This window comes from Bubalus kerabau, chromosome 18 (genome assembly GCF_029407905.1).
Source record: "Bubalus kerabau isolate K-KA32 ecotype Philippines breed swamp buffalo chromosome 18, PCC_UOA_SB_1v2, whole genome shotgun sequence".
Lineage (NCBI taxonomy): Eukaryota > Metazoa > Chordata > Mammalia > Artiodactyla > Bovidae > Bubalus > Bubalus kerabau.
The window spans coordinates 46,861,690-46,867,689 of record NC_073641.1 but is presented as its reverse complement, the minus strand read 5'-3'; the positions used below and the strand labels follow the sequence as shown (position 1 = coordinate 46,867,689).

At 40.0% G+C, this 6,000-nt stretch overlaps 1 pseudogene; it reads left to right on the top strand.

Moving 5' to 3' along the window:
* The first annotated feature begins 3,578 nt into the window (after nucleotides 1-3,578).
* Nucleotides 3,579-4,311, top strand: LOC129633041 (MAPK-interacting and spindle-stabilizing protein-like; annotated as a pseudogene).
* The last annotated feature ends 1,689 nt before the right edge of the window (nucleotides 4,312-6,000 follow it).

Sequence of the window (6,000 nt, the reverse complement as noted above, 5' to 3'; positions counted from 1 at the left end):
TCTGTTGGTCAGTTACTAAATCATGCATGATTCTTTGCAACGCCATGAACTGAAGCATGCTAGGCTTCCCTGTCCTTCACTATCCCCCAGGGTTTGCTCAAACTCATCTCCATTGATTCAGTGATGGCATCCAACCATCTCATCCTCTGTTGCCCCCTTTTCCTCTTGCCCTCAATTTTTCCCAGCATCTGGGTCTTCTCCAATAAGTTCACTCTTTGCATCAGGTGGACAAACTATTGGAGCTTGAGCTTCAGCATCAGTCCTTCCAGTGAATACTCAGGGCTGATTTCCCTTAGGATTGACTGGTTTGATCTCGGTCAGTGCTGTCCAAGGGACTCTCAAGAGACTTCTCCAGAACCACAATTTGAAAGCATCAATTTTTCATTCCTCAGAATTCTAACATCTATATATGATTACTGGAAAAACCATAGATTCAACTATAGAGGCCTTTGTCAGCAAAGTGATGTCTCTACTTTTTAATACTCTGTTTAGGTTTGTCGTAGCTTTTCTTCCAAGAAGCCTTTTAATTTTGTGGTTGCAATCACCATCCACAGCGATTTTGAAGCCCAGTAAAATTAAATCCGCCACTGTTTCCAGTTTTCTCCCATCTATTTGCCATGAAGTGATGGAACCAGAAGCCATGATCTTCACTTTTTTGAATGGTGAATTGTAAGCCAGTGATATATAACAAACTATAGTTTATTTCTTGGATTATTAGCACATATTCTTAAACAGTTTTCCCTTTCTCTGTTTTGTGTCCATCCATTCATGTTTTACACTGCAGCTCTTGTGGTCTTCTAAAATGCAGTTGTGATTCCTCATTTCTCTCAGTGTTGTGTAAACTTAATAACAGAATCACCAGTATCCTAGAGCATAATTCCTTTTACATCTGTGTTTGGTTTTACCACTCCACTGGAGAAGGGAGAGGCTACCCACTCCAGTATTCTTGGGCTTCCCTTATGGCTAATCTGGTAAAGAATCCGCCTGCAGTGTGGGAGACCTGAGTCTAATCCCTGGGCTGGGAAGATCCCCTGGGGAAGGGAAAGGCTACCCACTCCAGTATTCTGGCTTGGAGAATTCCATGAACTGTATAGTCCACGGGGTCACAAAGAGTAGGACATGACTGAGCTATTTTCACTTCACTTGGTCTGACCACACCCTTATTCAAAGTTAATGTTCAAGCTGTAAAAGACATCTTCCACATTCTTAGATATAACAAACCTGTACTACATTTTACTTTTACATACCCTTTTTCATCTGGAAGACATCCAAAAAACCTGATGCTTTTACTCACACAGAACCTTGTATTTATCACATGAACCATCCTTCATAACATCCATTCTGGCCACTTATTCATGCTTCTCTCTTCTATTTAATTTACTGGTTATTGGTGGCCTGTATATTCCAATTAATTTTATGTCTGCAACATCTCTCACATCTGTACATGACTACTGGAAAAACCATAGCTTTGACTCTACAGACCTTTGCTGGCAAAGTGATGTCTCTGTTTTTTAAAATGCTGTCTAATTTTGTCAAAGCTTTCCTGCAAGGAGAAAGTGTCTTTTACTTTCACAGGAACAGTTGTGAGAATTGGACCATAGAGACGGCTTTGCACTGAAGAAGTGATGCTTTCAGATTGTGGGGCTGGAGAAGACTCTTAAGAGTGCTTTGGACTGCAAAGAGATCAAGCCAGTCAATCCTAAAGGAAATTATCTCTGAATATTCATTGGAAGGACTGTTGCTAAAGCTGAAACTCCAACACTTTGGCCACCTGATATGAAGAGTTGAGTCATTGGAAAAGACTCTGATGCTGGGAACGATTGAAGGCAGGAGAAGGGGAGGACAGGATGAGTTGGTTGATTAGCATTGTTGACTCAATGGACATGAGCTTGATTAAACTCTGGGAGTTGGTGAAGGACAGGGAAGTCTGGCATACTGTAGTCCATGGGGTTGCAAATAGTCAGACATGACTTAGTGACTGAACAACTGTAACGTCTAACCTAGAGTTCGAAGTAATTTAGGTAGGTAACATATATCATTTAAAATGATAAGTATTACCTATGGTGGAGAAGGCAATGGCACCCCACTCCAGTACTCTTGCCTGGAAAATCCCATAGACAGAGGAGCCTGGTATGCTGCAGTCCACGGGGTCACAAAGAGTCGGACACGACTGAGCGACTTCACTTTGACTTTTCATTTTCATGCATTGGAGGAGGAAATGGCAACCCACTCCAGTGTTCTTGCCTGGAGAATCCCATGGACAGAGGAGCCTGGTGGGCTGCCGTCTATGGGGTCACACAGAGTCGGACACGACTGAAGCGACTTAGCAGCAGCAGCAGCATTACCTAAGGAAATATATTTCAAATTAAATATATACTAAAGAAATGATAAGCATCATATGTGTATATATGTATCCACAAATACATGCATATTTAGGAGCTGATTGTAGTTTGAAGATAAAGAAATTGTTTCTGGCCAAGATGTTAATAAAATAAAGTAATTTATTTTATTTTGCTGCAAACTATCAAAAATGACTTTTATTTTATTTACTGCAAACATTAAATAGCAACTACCCATCAAGAAGTTACAATAAAAACTCAGTAATCACCAAAATAGATTTAAAAAACTTCATCTACACACTTCAGTGCTAGCACTACTTAATCATCTTACAAATGCAATTTCAAAGTTTTATTTTTGTCTACAAGTTTTGTTTTTCTATTTGACATGTATCATTCATTTGTGAAAAACCTAATATTTATCCACCAGAGCCAACTTTAGTGCATTGTTTAACTCTCTGTATCCTTCAGGCACAGTTATAGAGCTTGTCTATTAATTTCTAGAAAGTAAAGTAGGTGGCAATATGACAATTTTAAAACAATGTCTATAATTATGTTTCCCTGGGATTATAGAATTGTTTTCTGAAATGTAATCATTTCTCCATAAAATATGACTTTAAGAGTAATAAATCTTATTTTGCTCAGCCATGAAATTAAAATGTTTATACCAAACACCATTATGTTCTCTGAAACTTATAGACACTGCAGTTGATTTTTAAAAGTGTAACCTTGCTTTGACAATGACAATTCCAATATTAGCTATACAATAGTGTTTGAGATCAAGAAAATGTAGTATACAGCAGTGACATAGTCTATAAGTGAGAAAAACTCACCAACATTGTCACATCAACATTAGCAGTTTTATTCATGCAAAACACCCATGGCAGATTCATGATGATGTATAGCAAAATCAATACAATATTGTAAAGTAATTAGCCTCCAATTAAAATAAATAAATTTATATTAAAAAAATAAATAAAGAGATCAACATCATTGTTATTCAAAAAATAAAGTAGGATTCTTATAATAGGAATAAAATTAAGTCTATTCATTTACTTACACTTGTTTAAAGGAGGAGCTGCCTGCCGCTGATGCTACTGGTGCTGTTACCTACCCGCCCCAGGAATCCCCCAACCCCATCACCCCTCTACCACAGGCACCTCTGCAACAGCTCTTCAGCACCCAGTTCCCTGGGAGCCGTTGCTTTTAGATCATGCTGCAGGTTCAGATCCTGCCGGGAAAATGTCTCATGAATTTTCCTTGGCAGATGCACTACCTGAACCTGCCCTGCCAAAACCTCTGCTGTGAGTAATACAAAACCTGGCCAACCTCCTCAAGGCAGGCTGTGTTCCAACCCTTGGAATAACCCAAGTACTCCACTTTCTCTGTGTCTGGACTCCACCAAGTGTAACACCCTCCACTCTGCATTTGGGACCCACACCAACAGAATGTCTTCCTCTGTGCCTCCCACGAGGCCACCTCCTAGATCCATGGCACCCCTTCCTCCTTCTGGGCCATCACACCCCAACCTGGGGGTCCTTATCCAGCTCTAACTGTGCCAGGCCCTGGGTTAACAGGGCCATAACCTACATGGACTTGTGTCTTTTCAAGAACTGCCAACGACAATATGGTGCACACACAGATCCAAATGTGGCTGATCCTTTAGGTCCATGGGGAACCATGTATTCTGGACTGTGGGCACTGAGAATGGGAGGGCAGTATCCTACCCCTAATATGCCACATCCATCTCCAGGGCCATACTCGAATTCTACTCCTCCCAAGCACCAGAAGCAGCAACACCTATTCCATGGGGCACTGTTCCACCAGGAGCCAGGGGACCACCAGTGCCACATCCTGCCCCTTCAGGATCATGTCCCTCCTCAGGACTCTATTCCATTCTCTATAATCCTTTCCAAGTGACTTCAGGACTTCTGGTGCCACTTAGATGCCTGGCAGTGCCCGTGCAAATGTTTAATTCATTTAACATGCATTAATATTCCCACAGGGCTTCCCTGGTGGCTCAGACAGTAAAGAAACCTGCAATGTGGGAGACCTGGGTTCGATCCTTAGGTTGGGACGATCCCCTGGAGAAGTGAACGGGCTACCCACTAGAGTATTCTGGCCTGGAGAATCCCCATGGACAGAGGAGCCTGGTAGGCTAGAGTTCATGGAGTCACAAAGAGTCGGGCACAACTGAATGACTTTCACACACACACACACACAATGTTCCCACAAGCACAACTGAAATATTGTTTCCAGTTTGGGATGGAAGATCTAAACAACAAAAACCTTAAAAAAAATAAGTTGTGTGTTTATAAAATAAAAGTAAATTTCAAGCTTCAGGCAAATTTAGGTAAAGCATTTAAAAGGATGAAAAGAAGTATTCCTTGTATTAAACCAGAAAAATATCCCCGAAGATTCCCAAAGGCTTTGTAATGTAGTAAGCAGTGTCCTCAACAACATCCTTGAGATAAACTCAGAGATGTGTTTCACTGGACTTTTTGTTTGTTTGTTTGTTTTAACATTTCTCAGTAATGTTTTACAGACCACAACAAAACACAAAGTTCAATAAAAGTACTTTCTGCCAGCCTGGCTACATATAGAGGTAGATTTTTAGAGAATCCATGTCTCTGAATGTGTAATGTTGTCCATCTTTCATGCAACTGTCCAAATGTTTCTCAGGCAAGATTTTGTTAGATCTTTAGCTGTATTAAGCTCAAGATTATACAATTCTTCTGCATCGCCAGTTATGTGTAATGTGTGTTTTACTGGCAGCCAATCTGGAGTGAGGTTGACATCACAGTTGAGGACCCTGTCTTGGGCAGGGTCAGAATCTCCTCAGGGGAAAAAATCCATTTATTCTTAATGAAGTACTAATCAGATCTCCATCCAGATTAATCAACCATCCACTTCAACTGTAAGAGAGAAAATCTTAATAAAGTGCTTTAAAATTTATTTTTATTAGCATAAATATTATATACATACGTGTGTGTGTGTGTATATATATATATATATATATATATATACTAGCTTAAAATATATATATTGGCTTAAAATATTTTTGTAAATTATGTACCAGAATAGGGAATAAGTGAGATCATTTGGATTTATTAAGCAGTAATTTTATTTTAAACCACAGCAAGCAGTTAATAATCTTCATTTACAAAATTAAAAAAAAAAACAAGAATTAAAAAAAAATATTTAGGTTTAGGCCTCCAAAATAATCTCAAGCTTCAGACACTGCTCAGTGTTCAATCCAAAGACATGCTGTATTTTCTTCTTTAGTAATAGGTCCTGAATTTCCAAGATAAGGTATGGTAATGTCCTTAAGAAAATTAAGTCCCTCCTCCAGACCTAGAGATAAAAAGAAATTAGTTTAAAGTCTAATATAATTAACGAATGCATGCCAAGGCCATATAAATGCATGCATGGGATTCTCTCTGGGACTTCCAGAATTATTGCTCTTCAGTTTTGTTCAGCTCAGTCTCTCAGTTGTGTCCGACTCTTTGCGACCCCGTGAATCGCAGAATACCAGGCCTCCCTGTCCATCACCAACTCCCGGAGTTCACCCAGACTCACGTCCATTGAGTCAGTGATGCCATCCAGCCATCTCATTCTCTGTCATCCCCTTCTCCTCCTGCCCCCAATCCCTCCGAGCATCAGT